This window comes from Helianthus annuus, chromosome 11 (genome assembly GCF_002127325.2).
Source record: "Helianthus annuus cultivar XRQ/B chromosome 11, HanXRQr2.0-SUNRISE, whole genome shotgun sequence".
In the NCBI taxonomy this organism is placed as follows: domain Eukaryota; kingdom Viridiplantae; phylum Streptophyta; class Magnoliopsida; order Asterales; family Asteraceae; genus Helianthus; species Helianthus annuus.
The window spans coordinates 144,418,358-144,434,944 of NC_035443.2; the positions used below are offsets into that span (position 1 = coordinate 144,418,358).

The 16,587-nt window shown below is 38.1% G+C and overlaps 1 long non-coding RNA gene across 1 annotated transcript; it reads left to right on the top strand.

The window, feature by feature from the left end:
- The first annotated feature begins 11,207 nt into the window (after positions 1-11,207).
- LOC110887183 lies at positions 11,208-12,596 on the top strand. The gene is made up of 3 exons (XR_002563118.2): positions 11,208-11,322; positions 11,796-11,849; positions 12,343-12,596. It is a non-coding gene; the product is annotated as an uncharacterized LOC110887183 (long non-coding RNA).
- The last annotated feature ends 3,991 nt before the right edge of the window (positions 12,597-16,587 follow it).

Genomic DNA, 16,587 nt, shown 5'->3' on the forward strand with positions numbered 1-16,587 from the left:
TTAAGGGTGAATGGTAATATGGTACTAAAAAGGGGGTTTTAAGGTTAATAGTTACAAATGTAACAAGACATAAGGGGGTAATATGTAAATTATAATTAGTGAGGGTTAATTATGTTGAAACCACAAAAACACACACCCTGTGCGTGTTTGGGATCGAGCAGGAGCAGGGAACAAGGGTTTACCCTTTTGTTCTCGTAAAATTCACCAAATTAACAAGGAAAATCGATGTGTATCAGTTGCATGTGGTTAAATCTCGATCATTTAATCATACCCAATCAAGTGGTAAGTCGAATTTCTGGATTTGATAAATTTTAGAAGTAGGGTTTCGACTCAATCATGAAATTGTGATGTGATTTGTGTTGTTTAGATGTTAAGGATACTCCCTAGAGTAGAAATCATGCTTGATTTTGGTTAATTGAAAGAAAGCCTCTATAAACCCACTTTGTGAAAATTTGTTATGAATATGGAGATTATAGGGATTATGAATATATATGATTTGATATATAATTCAGCTTGTAGTACCCGAATTGCTAGATAAATTGAGGTGGATTAAAGGAATTGTGAGAATTAGATAGATTATTGATGGCACATAAGATGAATTGGTGAGTTATGCTTTAAATGTTGTACACTATGCTTTATTAATGTAACGCACACTAGGTGCTCGATGAAATGCTTGATAGGATAATTATGTGTAAATTGGAACATAATGGAATGGAATGTGGGTACTAAACGAAGGATTGAATGTGTTGTTATAGACGTGAAGGAAGAAAGTTCGAATTCTAAGAAAGCGGAAGGATCACAAGACCGAGGTATGTTCCGTTGCATACGAAAGTTTACTTTTAATCGTTCATAATTGTATTGGACAACTTTTGTTATAATGTTTATACTATGTGGTAATGATTATGGTGCTAGTAAACGAATAGCGAATCCTTTGCGGATTTGTTTATGCTAACGAAGAATTATGCTATGTTATGCTAGTCGACCGGTTCATGTAACTAAGTCGACTAAGGATGTGAGGTCATCCGACTAGAACGGGTGGTCGCGTAAGCAAAAATCGTGATGCATGAAGTTCAATCCGTCATACGGATAGAACGAGAGGCTTATGTTGAAAGCAACCAACCCGTTATTACCGGGTTGTAAAATGATACGCTTGAATCTCTTTATGAGAATATAAGCTTACCCATTTAAATGGGTAAATCGAATGCATGATGATAAGAATGAATTCAATCGAATGCGGCTAATAGGTGGTATTGTAAGCAAATAAGTAATAAGACTAACTTTTTAAAATTGTTGTGAATGTAGGTAAATCCTCGACCTAGGCGTATGGACGGCTTGGAACGTGCACACTTGATCTACGCCCGCCTCACGCTTCCGTCACAAATTATTTTGAAATGGGTTAAGCTTTTGGTCATATGTACTTTAAGTCTATGTAGTATGCTGATACCTTGTCGTTGGGTAAAAACTTAGTAGTTGTAGTCATGTCATGTCCAATGTAAGCTTTGTCCGTTTTTGGGAATTGTCAAGAATGTTAAACATTGAAGTTGGTTGTACAAAACAGGTTGTTAATGGTTTTAAACGAATGGGTCATGCCGAAATTTCCAAAAATTTTCCTATTTATTTTATGTGTCGAATTAAGTAGAATATGGGGCGTATCAAGTTGGTATCAGAGCCTAGGTTTGAGGGATTCGAGCTAGAGTAACAACGCTTGAACTCAAACCAATGGCTCGCTCGGAAGTGTGCTCGTTCCAAGATCGCCAACGAGGTAAAAATTTAAGTTTCGGTAACCGCAAGTATGCATAGTAAGTTTATGATGTAAATATTGATGATAAGTAATTGTGTTAAGTGGTAAGAGAAGGCGAAACGATGAATTCCAGAAACCATACGGCTGGAAATGGACCCGAAAAAGAGTAAAATGCTTAAAAATTAAAAGCAGCAGCGTTTCAGCATTTCGACAAGCCGTCGCCGACGCCCCCAAATGGCCGACGGCCTAACTCGCTGCCTACGGGCTTTTTCAGCCGACGGACATTTACAGTAGCCGTCGCCGTCGGACCTTCTGGCCATCGCCAACGCCACGCACAAATCTCAGATTTTGTTTTGTTTCGTTCTTCGTATTTTGAGTCTCCGAATTGTCCAAAGACCTATTAAACGCTCATGTGAGGGCCATATAAGGCCTAATAAGATATGTAAGACCACACGTAGTGGTTACAAAGGAAGGAAAAATTGTAAAAGATGAAAGTAAGGTGCCAAAAGACACGAACGAATGATAAAGACTAGAATATAAGAACGCTAATATAGTAAAGTCGGACTAATGAATTACCATGTACTGAAAAGCTTGTTGTAATGATGAATGTAAATGCTATTTTATAGATGGCTGATGCAAGAAACGCTAACGAAGATGATGACACGGCTCGTCAAGAAGTGTTTAACAAAAGGGTCGCGGAGGTAGCGGAAGAGGTTAAGCTAATCTTCCACGATTAGCTCAAGAAGTAGAGAGTCGGGTGTTGGGAGTTGTGGATGCCATGATGACAAGTAAAATCGAAGAGTTGAAAGAATTAATTGAAGGGTCTAAGGGTAAAGGTAAAGAACAACGATGCACCTATAAAGATTTCATGGCATGTAAGCCTACCACGTACGATGGTAAAATCAATCCAATAATGTGCCAAAGATGGATCTTAAGCATGGAAGCGGTGTTTAAACGAAGTCGGTGTGATAAGGAGGATCAAGTGATGTTCGCTACGGGGCAACTCACCTTTCAAGCGAAAGATTGGTGGGATGCTTATAGCAAGGAGATAGGTGAGGACAAACTTCAGACAATGACTTGGCAAGAATTTAAGGAACCCTTCATGAAGTACCATTGCCCTCAGTCAGCCATTGATAAAATTCAAGAAGATTTCTTACGCATCCGACAGAAAAACGAGACGATAAATGAGATATCTAGTATTTTCTTAGATAAGATGAAGTTTTGTACGGAGTTTGTGCAAACCGAAAGAATGAAGATCAATTGCTTTTACGGCATACTGAAGGCAGAATTCAGGGAATTCATCACTCCCTTGAAATGTGAAACCCTTGATGAGCTTATTAATCTGGCGCGGGATAGAGAAATAGAAATCAAGAGGCAAGAAGAACGTGGTGAAAAGAGACCAAATGAAAAGAGTGGAAGTTCGACTCCGACTAAAAAGGGGAAGTATCAAGAGCAAGGAAGAAAGGATAAGTCGAAAAGTGGTATCACGCCTTGCAAGACTTGTGGAAAACTACATACGGGGGAATGCTTGTTAGGCAAAAAGGGATGCTATAAATGTGGTAAAGAAGGGCATTCGTCTTATCAATGTCCAACTAGCCCGAAGACTTGCTTCAATTGTTTCGAAAAGGGGCATATCAAATCTGAATGCCCAAAACTTCAGCAAGAGTCGAGAAAAGAAGATAAGAAGTGTCACACCCCGATATTTCCACGTATTACCGGTGGGGAGTACGTGACGTAGTTGATATCATCATAGTCAAACCACACAATTTAAATGCACAGCGGAAGCAAAAATATATTACAATCCGGTATGAAGTAATATCCAAGTATTACAATACGGAAAGTAAAAGATCCACAGGCGGATCGCAAATAAAATAAAACATTGTTCAACAGACTTCAGGAATCTAAGCTTGCGAGACTTCTATATGATGCTAGGAGAAACCAGCCTATTACGCGTAGTACCTGCACTTAGTCTTTTTGGGAAAATACGTCAGTTTTCACTGGTAAATACAATTTAACTGACTCATTTGAAAAGGGTTTTTTTAAAAATTTGATTTGAATGCCCGTGGCACAAAACATTTTATAACTTGGGATAATTATTTGCTTAATAAACTTGTAAAAGAATTACATGTTCGTTCTGCGTTCGGTAGCCCGGGTCGTGCCGGGTTAAAGATTAATAGACACACCACTTAATATAATTCCGTCGCGAGACTTCTCTCGTACCGACGATTATACATGTTGTACAGCACTACGGGTGTACGCCTACACCCGAGTGCTAAGGTCGTGGCCATTCTTTGAATGATGCCAAGGATATCCGGGACATGGTCATTAAGCCCCCAAAGGCGTTAAACAAACAAAACAACTTTTCAAACGGGTTAATTTGACTGCACATAACCAAGACCGGTTAAGGTCAATTCCCCGACCAAGCGGTATTTTATATACCGTACCCCAAGCCCGTATAGGGAAAATAAGTTAAACGTATTTACCTGAGCTAAATATAAATTTAATCCCAGCCGTATACCACCAAGCAAGTACAGATAGCTTTTACTGGGCTCCTAAATCTGGAACGAAGGTTTTTAATAATCTATTAGATTTCTAACGGGTCTTTAATTTGGACTAAGCCTAGACCGGTTAGTTCTTAAATGAAGATTACAGTTTAAACGCACGATAAGGCGAAGACCGTTTTAGAATGTGGTTTTGACCCAACAAGCTTGCATACTTGTTTAATATGGGTAACTTAATCACATTCTGGATTTTGAGACTGAAATGATATGGTTTGACCCGTTTCGGCTAAAATGGGTAAACTAGTTACCTACGCCGATTCGAACGCATAAAGTGCGTAACGAGTAACCATAAGAGTCATATACAAGTTTCCTAAGTTAATATGCCTTAAACATGTTGTGATATCAGAATGATACCTTCCATTATGCCCCAAATGGTTTTAAACCCAATTTATGCCTCATAAGGGCATTTTGGTCATTTTAAATGGTGTAAGAGGGTTTAAATAATAACCTGAGTTACAGGTCTGATTAAATCAGTAAATATACTAAGTTATAACAGTAGGGTATTAAACCCATGTGAAAATTTATCAATCTTAATCATTCTAGACACCGCAGGGGCGTTTTGGTAATATCACATATGCTTAAAAGGTCAAAACTGGAATTCTGATCTTAAGATATTCTCCTACTGTTTAAAATATAAAATTTTACTGAATACATCAGTAGGTTTCAACCTCATATGCTTAAATAGGTTCTAGCACATACTTATGCGTTAAAAACGCTTAAAAAAGCGATTTGGAGCCATTTCCGGGTTTTATATAGAAAGCTGATATTTTTAAAATTCCAGAAGGCTCAAAATAATTTATTTAACATATTAGATCAGTATAAAAAGGTTTGGGGTCAATCGGATTTATAAAACTCATTTTATAGCCCAAAAGGGCAAAACCGGCATTAGCCGAATTAAGCTTAGAACACTAAGTTATGCTCAGCCTAAAATTAAATAAAAATTTCCAAAAATACCGAAATATTATTTTAATACAGTAGGTACAAATTTTTGTGTAAAAATTTGGATTTAGATAGGCTATATGCAATTTTACGCTATTTAATTACTAAAGAAGATTCTAATTACGCTATTGAGCATAACTCCTAATCTAGACCTCAAACTGATGTCAAATTTTATGGACAACTTTATAATTCAGTAGTGAAGGTTTCTATCCTCTCACAATTTCAAAAATATTGTTTTAAGGTCAAAAGGGCATAACGGTCAACAATTCGGCATATAACGGAAACTTGCAAATGAATAGGATAACAAAGGATTCAGGTTGTATAACCTCAGAGGGTTACACTAACCTATAACATGATCCTAAAGGAATCCTAAGGCATATCTAAATAAGTCTAATTCGGGTCAGAACTGAAAGTCAAAGCAAAAGTCAACTTTCGCGACTTTCGGCTCCGAACCGGGCCTATACTTAGAATTGTCGGGTTGAATCATGCTTAGACATGTTCAACTAATATTTACCAAATTATTAATGTGGCAAAACTGATTTTATGACTTTTAATTTAATAGTTATGCATTCTATTTAAAACTAACCCGTTTGACTTTCATTTGACCCGACAATTAAACTAAGTAAACGTGGTAATTAGGAGGTGCCCTTTTGAGGGTTTAACACCCACCTAATTACGGTCATGAAGCCATGTTCGTTGCGAACCATGGCTTAGCCGTTTAATAGTCAAAGCGTTTATCGAAACGCTTGACTTTTCGGCTATAACCGCTAAACAATAAAACTAAGAACGAAAGGATACTCACAAAGGGTCCAAGCAAGGATGGAAATGACCTTGGATGTTCAGGTATGAAGCACTAAGGCCCCAACTTAGAACAATTCAGATCATGGGTGAAATGAGAGCAAGAATTAAGTGGGTTTATATAGGAAAGCAAGGACCGTTAGGATCGTTTCTTGGTAAACGTGATCAAATCTGGACCGTACACCTTTACCCACGGTTTTGGTAAACAATGGGCGCCCCAAAACAGCCCCTAGGTTGATAAAAACCCACTTGAAACACCTGGAAACAGCTGGAACAGCTGGTAACAGCTGGTAACAGCTGGAAATTAAGTTTCTGAAATGGCAGTTTTGGTCCCTACATGCTTCTAGCCCCTTTCTGATGCGTTTGAGGCCCGTTAAACCATTTTTAAGCCTCTACAATGATGCCTAAACATGAGGGACATGAAACATGCTCAAGAATATGTCGGATGTCGGTTCGTTTGGTCGTACGGTCACGTTGTGCGTCTAATTACGACGAAACACGAACGGACGCGAAAAACGATCCAAACGACGCGACGAATGGAATTTTATCATGGAGATCACTAAAAATAAAATATTTTAGTGCTTACATAAATTTTTGGGTGTTCGGGGATATTCAGAATGCGAGATATGCGCAAAAGTGCAAACTTGTGCACTTTTTGACACTTTTAGTCCCTGCATGACATAAAAGTTTATTTTTGCGTACCAAACACCTCTAAACCTATATCTAAGTTATATAAAGGATAAATAGGGTATGTTTAACTTATGGACATATTCCGGAAGGTCCGTTACCATACGATTCGACCTCCTTTTGCAGTTTGACGCAATTTGTCCCTTAATTGCGCAAAGTAGCGCGAAATGCCGTTTAATGATATCTAAGCCTTCCATGGCCCATAATAATCATTCCCAAGCATATATTTAAATATTACTACGCTCCCGTTTGCTTAAATGGTCACCGAATGGCGTAGATTCAAAAGTTGACGCTTTAGGCCCCTCTATTGCGCAAACTTGCGCATTTCATCATTTATTAGCATTGAAGCCTCATCTAATCCATATTAGGCATTCTTGAAAGTATTATCAAACATCACGATGTTTCGGGTCCGCCAAAAGGTCATTCAGAGGTATAATTAAACATATTGACACTTTTAGCCCCTCTAACTTGCAAAGTTGCGCGTAACTTTACTTATAGGCATAAAAACCTTAGTTGGCCATTACTTGGCATTCCCGAGAGTATAATTAAATATCATGAAGCTCCCGGTTTGTTAAAAGGTCACTCAGAGGTAAGAATTAACATGTTGACGCTTTTAACCCTTCATTGCGCAAACTTTCAATTAATTACGCAAACGGCTACACTTTATCATCAAGCGGCACATTTGTGAACATCACCATCGTGAGAGGTTATTTAGAAACTTATTTTAGGTATGCTAACACTTCCAGTCCTTTAAAAATCAAATTTTTCGATTTTTCGAAAAAGTAGTTCCTAAACTTCGCTGTTTGACTTCATCAGGGTTTATTACACGTGTCATTGGACGTGATTTTACGTGGTGTTACAAGAAGCAAGAAGGTTCTAGGGCCAAAGGGAGAATGTTCCAAATTACATCCGAAGAAGCCAAGTCTCACCCGAATGTGATTTCAGGTATCTTTTTACTAAACTCCATACCGGTTTATGTTATGTTCAATACTGGAGCTACTATGTCATTTATTTCGAATGAAATTATACAACATCCGTCCTTTAAGATCGAACGAATGCCAATGCCTCTAGAAGTAGAAATAGCCGATAGTAAGATCTATATGTTACACGAGGTGTGTAGAAACTGCAAATTCACTATAGAAGATGAGGAATTTGACATCGAACTCATACCTATGGTTTTGGGGGAATTTAAAATGATTGTGGGGATGGATTGGTTGGCGCGACACCATGTGGAGATTGATTGTGAAAATAAGGTAATGCTCATCCAAGCTCCAAGTGGAAGACAACTGAGTATTCAAGGAGAGAGAAATGTAGAAACCAAGTTGTGCACCTTGGTCCAAGCTTTCAAATACGTACTTAACGGGAGTAGAGCATACCTAGCTTATGTAGTAGATGCCCGACAAACCCTCCCGAAGCTTGAAGACGTTGAGATCGTGAATGAATTTCCGGATGAATTGCCGGGACTCCCACACGAGAGAGAAAATAGTTTCGCATCGAAGTAAATCCGGGTGCGAAACCCGTTGCAAAGGCCCCCTATAGACTTGCTCCCACCGAGATGCGCGAATTAATGACACAACTACAAGATCTTCTAGATAAGGGTTTCATACGCCCGAGTGTGTCGCCTTGGGGAGCACCTGTCTTATTTGTTAAGAAGAAAGACGGGTCGATGCGCATGTGTATCGACTATAGAGAGCTAAATAAGCTGACCAAAAAGAACCGCTACCCTTTACCTAGAATTGACGACCTTTTTGATCAATTACAAGGGGCGAGTTGGTTCTCCAAGATAGACCTGCGTTCGGGGTACCATCAAGTTAGAGTACGGGAAGAAGATATTCCAAAGACTGCATTTAGAACCCGTTATGGGCACTATGAATTTCTAGTCATGTCGTTTGGATTGACGAACGCGCCGGCTGCGTTTATGGATCTTATGAACCGGGTGTGCCGACCCATGTTAGACAAATCGGTAATCGTGTTCATAGATGATATCTTAGTCTATTCGCGAAGCAAAGCTGAGCATGCAAAGCATTTGCGTGAAGTACTCGAAATTCTCCGCAAGGAGAAACTCTACGCAAAATTTCCAAAGTGCGCCTTCTGGCTCAGGGAGGTGCAGTTTCTAGGCCACGTGATCAATGCGGAAGGTGTTTTAGTGGATCCGTCAAAGATTGATGCCGTAATGAAATGGGTCCCCCCGAAGAGTCCGACTGAGATAAGAAGTTTTCTAGGCCTCGCGGGATACTACAGACGGTTCATACAGGATTTCTCGAAGATAGCTCTACCCTTAACCAGATTAACGAGAAGGAAAGAAAAGTTTGTATGGGGTAAGGAACAGGAAGAGGCCTTTCGTATACTGAAGGAGAAATTGTCGAGTCCTCCGGTCCTGACGTTGCCAGATGGGACTGAAGATCTGGTAGTTTATTCAGATGCTTCGCAGCAGGGGTTAGGTTGTGTTTTGATGCAAAGGGGAAAGGTCATTGCGTATGCTTTGCGGCAATTAAAGCCTCACGAGGTAAACTACCCAACACATGATCTGGAATTAGCAGCGGTAGTGTTCGCCTTAAAAATTTGGAGACACTACCTATACGGTACGAAATGCACAATTTACTCGGATCATAAGAGCCTCAAGTACTTCTTTGAACAGAAAGACTTGAATATGAGGCAGCGTAGATGGTTAGAACTGATTAAAGACTATGATTGTGACATCCTTTATCACCCGGGAAAAGCGAATGTGGTGGCGGATGCACTAAGCCGAAAAGGGACTCCACCTCCGATTCGTGTGAAGTCCATGAAAATGATAGTTACTCCACAATTACTTGAGATGATACGGGATTCCCAAAGGAAGTCGCTTTAAGCAGAAGACTCAAAGAAAGAAAGGTTAAAAGGTGTGGCCGATAAGCTGGAAGAAAGCTCGACCGGACTTAAGATGAGGTTCGGCCGAGTTTGGATACCGCGTTTCTGTGAAGTCAAGACCGCGTTACTTGAAGAAGCCCATAAATCACGATATTCGGTCCACCCCGGGGCTACAAAGATGTATCGAGATTTGAAGGCCAATTATTGGTGGCCGGGCATGAAACGCGATATCGTGAAGTATGTCGCGAAATGCTTAACGTGCTCTCAAGTGAAAGCGGAACATCAAAAGCCCTACGGGGAGGAACTAACGATGGATTTAGTAACCAAGCTTCCAAGAACGAAAAAGGGGCATGATACAATATGGGTAATCGTAGATCGACTTACGAAGAGCGCCCACTTTCTACCCATTAAAGAAGCTTATTCTTCCGAGAAAATGGCGGAAATTTATATGAACGAGATTGTGTCTCGACACGGGGTGCCCGTGTCAATTGTCTCGGATCGGGACACTAGATTTACCTCTCGTTACTGGCAAAGATTTCACGAGAGTGTGGGGACGAAATTACACATAAGTACCGCCTACCACCCTCAAACCGACGGCCAGTCAGAAAGAACCATTCAAACACTTATTGATATGCTGAGGGCGTGTGCTTTAGATTTTGGGGGAAGTTGGGATGACCATTTACCACTAGTGGAATTTTCTTATAACAATAGTTACCACAGTGGCATTCAAATGGCACCTTACGAATTACTATACGGAAGAAAATGTAGAACTCCCGTATGTTGGGGAGAAGTGGGGCAAAGGGAGCTCGCGCCAAGTGATTGAATAGCAGTGACAAATGAAAAGATTGAATTGATTAGGGCTCGTTTGAAAGCAGCCCAGGATCGACAAAAAGCTTATGCAGACAAGAGAAGGCGCCCTATTGAATTTCAAGTTGGAGATTTCGTTCTATTGAAGATGTCGCCATGGAAAGCATAATCCGTTTTCATAAACGGGGTAAATTAGGCCCTCGGTATATTGGGCCGTTTAAAATCTTGGCTCGTGTTGGAAGGGTTGCATATCGATTATAATTACCGCCTACTCTAGACGGAATCCACAATACCTTCCACGTGTCGCAATTGAGAAAGTGTCTTGCGGATGAAACCGCGTTAGTACCTCTCGATGACATTGAGTTAGACGAGGGGTTGAATTATGTCGAAAGACCAATGGCCATTAAAGATGTCAGGGTGAAGAAGCTCCGCAACAAGGCTGTCCGACAAGTGTTGGTACAATGGCAACACCGAAAGGGGTCAGAACTCACATGGGAAGCGGAAGATGAAATGAGGAAGCACTATCCATTTCTGTTTGGTATGTACACGTTTAAAATTGTTATATGTCCAGGTTTCGGGGACGAAACCTCTTTTAAGGGGGGTAGACTTGTAACAACCCAAAAATGAAAAACATGATAAATAATAATAAACATAATATGATTAAGGGTGAATGGTAATATGGTACTAAAATGGGGGTTTTAAGGTTAATAGTTACAAATGTAACAAGACATAAGGGGGTAATATGTAAATTATAATTAGTGAGGGTTAATTATGTTGAAACCACAAAAACACACACCCTGTGCGTGTTTGGGATCGAGCAGGAGCAGGGAACAAGGGTTTACCCTTTTGTTCTTGTAAAATTCACCAAATTAACAAGGAAAATCAATGTGTATCAGTTGCATGTGGTTAAATCTCGATCATTTAATCATACCCAATCAAGTGGTAAGTCGAATTTCTGGATTTGATAAATTTTAGAAGTAGGGTTTCGACCCAATCATGAAATTGTGATGTGATTTGTGTTGTTTAGATGTTAAGGATACTCCCTAGAGTAGAAATCATGCTTGATTTTGGTTAATTGAAAGAAAGCCTCTATAAACCCACTTTGTGAAAATTTGTTATGAATATGGAGATTATAGGGATTATGAATATATGTGATTTGATATATAATTCAGCTTGTAGTACCCGAATTGCTAGATAAATTGAGGTGGATTAAAGGAATTGTGAGAATTAGATAGATTATTGATGGCACATAAGATGAATTGGTGAGTTATGCTTTAAATGTTGTACACTATGCTTTATTAATGTAACGCACACTAGGTGCTCGATGAAATGCTTGATAGGATAATTATGTGTAAATTGGAACATAATGGAATGGAATGTGGGTACTAAACGAAGGATTGAATGTGTTGTTATAGGCGTGAAGGAAGAAAGTTCGAATTCTAAGAAAGCGGAAGGATCACAAGACCGAGGTATGTTCCGTTGCATACGAAAGTTTACTTTTAATCGTTAATAATTGTATTGGACAACTTTTGTTATAATGTTTATACTATGTGGTAATGATTATGGTGCTAGTAAACGATAGCGAATCCTTTGCGGATTTGTTTATGCTAACGAAGAATTATGCTATGTTATGCTAGTCGACCGGTTCATGTAACTAAGTCGACTAAGGATGTGAGGTCATCCGACTAGAACGGGTGGTCGCGTAAGCAAAAATCGTGATGCATGAAGTTCAATCCGTCATACGGATAGAACGAGAGGCTTATGTTGAAAGCAACAAACCCGTTATTACCGGGTTGTAAAATGATACGCTTGAATCTCTTTATGAGAATATAAGCTTACCCATTTAAATGGGTAAATCGAATGCATGATGATAAGAATGAATTCAATCGAATACGGCTAATAGGTGGTATTGTAAGCAAAATAAGTAATAAGACTAACTTTTTAAAATTGTTGTGAATGTAGGTAAATCCTCGACCTAGGCGTATGGACGGCTTGGAACGTGCACACTTGATCTACGCCCGCCTCACGCTTCCGTCACAAATTATTTTGAAATGGGTTAAGCTTTTGGTCATATGTACTTTAAGTCTATGTAGTATGTTGATACCTTGTCGTTGGGTAAAAACTTAGTAGTTGTAGTCATGTCGTGTCCAATGTAAGCTTTGTCCGTTTTTGGGAATTGTCAAGAATGTTAAACATTGAAGTTGGTTGTACAAAACAGGTGGTTAATGGTTTTAAACGAATGGGTCATGCCGAAATTTCCAAAAATTTTCCTATTTATTTTATGTGTCGAATTAAGTAGAATATGGGGCGTATCAAGAAACATACCTAGGATATATCCATACGACTTCTAGCCGCTATGTACCACACTTGTACCTAGGGACGTCGTGAACTGATAACTCCATCACGGGAGGAGCTAGAGAGCTTAGGGTAGCGGATCTCAGATAATCAGAAATAAATATAACATTAACCTTAACAAATATTATGAGTACCAGAACATGTGATAATGAGCATAACACAATCATAAACTTATCGCATGTTGTCAAGCCAAATGACAATCGTAATCGGAGTAAGAAACGAACGGATGGTCAATTGAATCAAGGCTCAAAGATGTAGGAAGGTGATGGAAAATGGTGTAGTTTATGAAGAAGGTTGAGAGTGGTTTTGCGAGAGGATGAAGCATGGCTGGCAAATCGTGTCTTAGCAGGATTAACAGGTATCTGATAACACGAACAACAAAAATTTTAAACATGAATACGACTCGTTTAACTACTTTATATCCAATGTCTATAAGACAAATGTATATTTTATGCACCTAGAAGGAGAAATAATGGATCCTAACTTTCAAATTTTGATTATTTTTAAAAACGTAAAAAATCACATGGTGTACTTTTCTGTTATCGTGTCTTAGCAGGTTACCTACAGGTTACCTATTGCCAGCCGATGAAGTTCTCAATTGATAGAGGAACATGGAAGGTTCTTATTAAGAAAATTTGAGGAGATTTCTAAAGGTTAATTTGTATGAAATAATTCATGCATATAATATTTTATATAAATAAATTCTCATCCATTCATTTCTATCCAAACTTTACCTATCTTTCACAATTGAAATTTTCCTATTTGCAGAGATTGTATTAATATATACTGTTAGGTTAGAACTCACTGTATTACACGGGTTAAATAAAAAGTAATTTATATACTAAGTAATAAAAAGTTATTTCTTAAAAAAATGCGTGTGTTACACGAGTTGAATTAACCCGTGTATTACACAAATGGATAAATAGAATGTAATCGGTTAAAACATATGGTCATCAAGATATAAACTTAAAAATTGGACTTTGATATACTATTTACTTGGCAAAAGATCAAACAGAAATACCCTATCGTACAAAACGTAGAAAGGAATGAAAAGGTAAAAAACACGGTGACATTTTCGTAAGTATTTACTCGTAGAATAATTATCAAAATTACCCTACAAATGATCTTGTAGGGCAATTTTGATCTTGTAGGATCATTTTGTAAAATGACCTTGTAGGGTAATTTTGATCTCGTAAGGTAATTTTGTAGACTATCATAATTACTCTACAAATAATCTTGTAAGGTAATTTTATAGAGCATCATAATTAGGCTACAAATGATCTTGTAGGGTAATATTAATCTTGTAGGGTAATTTTGATCCTGTAGGGTAATTACGAGTAAAATAATTACGAAAATGCCACCGTGTTTTTCACCTTTTACCTTCTTTCGTACGTTTTGTACAATAAGACTATTTGTACAGGATCTTTACCCCTATTTACTAATTATAACATTTTGTTTTTTATATTTTTATTAGGTTAATTGTTAAATAAATTTGAAAACCAAATGAATTATCATTAAACGTAAAGTTAATTATGAACGTCTAACTCTATATATGTTTGATATGAAATGTCAAGTTAATTAAGAAACGTCTAACTCTAGTTTTATATATGTTATTACTAGGTTATAACCCTGTGTATTACACGGGTTGAGTAAATAAATTTATATACTAAATAATAAAACATTATATCTTTAAAAACTTCTTTTATTGCACGGGTTGAATAAATATAATTTTATATATTAAATAATAAAAAGTTATATATATAAGAACCATATTGTACGGGTTGAATTAATGTAATTTTAAATACCAAAAAAAAAATTATATCTTTAAAACCACATGTATTACACGGGTTGAATAAATGTAATATTGTTTACAAAATAATAAAATAATACATCTTTAAAACACCTCATTTATTACACGAGTTAAATAAATGTAATTTTATATACCAAATAATAAAAAAGTTAGTAAATTTAATTTTGTATAGTGAAATTAAAAATATTTAATATATTAATTCAAAGTTTGGTTTTCGTGATAAATAATTTGTTTTATTTAAAATTGTAACAACCGTCTAATTTCCATATGAATTTAATTATATATTCATGATTTTATATAATAAAGTGATTGATTTGGTCATAAGTACAAAATTTAAAGTTTAACATGATCAAGTAACAAACATCTAGCCACTAGTTAAAACATCTAAAACACGATTAGCGGAACTGTCTACATCGATTATCATTGTCTAACAAAGTTAAAATAACGCGGAAGCTTGATAGGTTTGTGTTCGGTTCTTCAAAATGTTGCTTGATCGCCATCCGGAAAGTCCCCCTTGTCACCTAAGGTCAATACCACTTCAGATGTTAGTTTTGACATTTATATGAATTGTATAAACAAGTTCCAAACATTGAAACATGCAAAAATAAAATAAAATAAAATTTTGCTCTGTCGCGTGGCGCGACGGGTCTTTGCGTGGCGCGACGGGTCTTTGCGTGGCGCGACAGCTCTCGCGAGTCACGCCGGATCCATGCGATCCTGTCGCGTGGCGCGGGGGGAATGGTTTTCCAGCATATGCAGGATTTTGACCTGCATTTCCTGCCAGCTCCGGAGATTCAGATTTTCAACTTCAATTGTCCATAACTTTTGACTCGTAAGTCCGTTTTAGGTGATTCTTTTTCCTATACGTCTGTAAATTCATTACCGACGTTCCTATTACAATTATCATACTGAAAATTTGATTTATGGGCTGAAGACTAAAAAATCAATGTGCAATTATTCGACCCACTCTAGTTTCACTCATTTTGCTACTGTTTCTGTCACACCCCAACCGATGGCGGAATCATCGGGGCGCGACACTAGGCGAATCAGATTGCTCAAGAGAATCCACAACAACTATATTGCGATAAATTTATTACATTCTTTATCCCATACTAACAAATAATACAATCACATAAGTTATCACAGATTTCTTGTCCTCTCGAACAATACAAATCCGACAACCTAGATTTTAGGCGAGTTTCTAGACTTCCTAGCTTGATTTGATGTAGATAGCGATCTAACCTGCAACATACGTTAAAACAACGTCAATACAAAAGTATTGGCGAGTATACAAATTTTGATAGTGAAGCGTAAAATAGTTAAAAGTGCTGCGAATTAGCAAATACATAAACGGGATACCACAACATACATGCAAAAAGACAGATACTACCAGCTAAGTCACTCGAGCTTCGATTTTGATTGCTAAACATCCTAACTAGACCCCGTCGAGTGCTATAGTACTATACTAGTTAAGGCGGGACCTCGCGAGTATAAGTCCTAACGCATATGTAACTAACATCACGTATAAATATGCATAACAGTCATTCGCAAGTGGTAGTTAGTTTGATTGAATAATTCGTTTTGATAAATTCGATTTAATAGGAACGTATGTTACACCCAAAATGCGATAAAAAGGGGTTCGAGTATACTCACAGTGCGTATTTAGCGAGAACATAACTTGATTGGATCGGTTGAGAGCGCGTCTGAGTTAGCCTAAACATCGAATGGTATCGTAAGCGATGCACAGAGTGCTAAAACGCGAAGAGTCGAGTAATCGGCCTAGTGACAATCCGATCGGATGTCAATCCTGTCGGATGACCTTACCTAGTCGGATGAGCTTATCCGGTTGGATGACATGATCCTGTCGAATGAGATGATCCGGTCGAATGACGTGATCCGGTCGAATGACATGATCCGGTCGGATGACATGATCCGGTCGGATGACCTTATCCTGTCGAAGGACATGATCCGGTCGGATGGCATGATCCGGTCGGATGACATTATCCGGTCGGATGGCATTATCCGGTCGGATGAGGTTATCC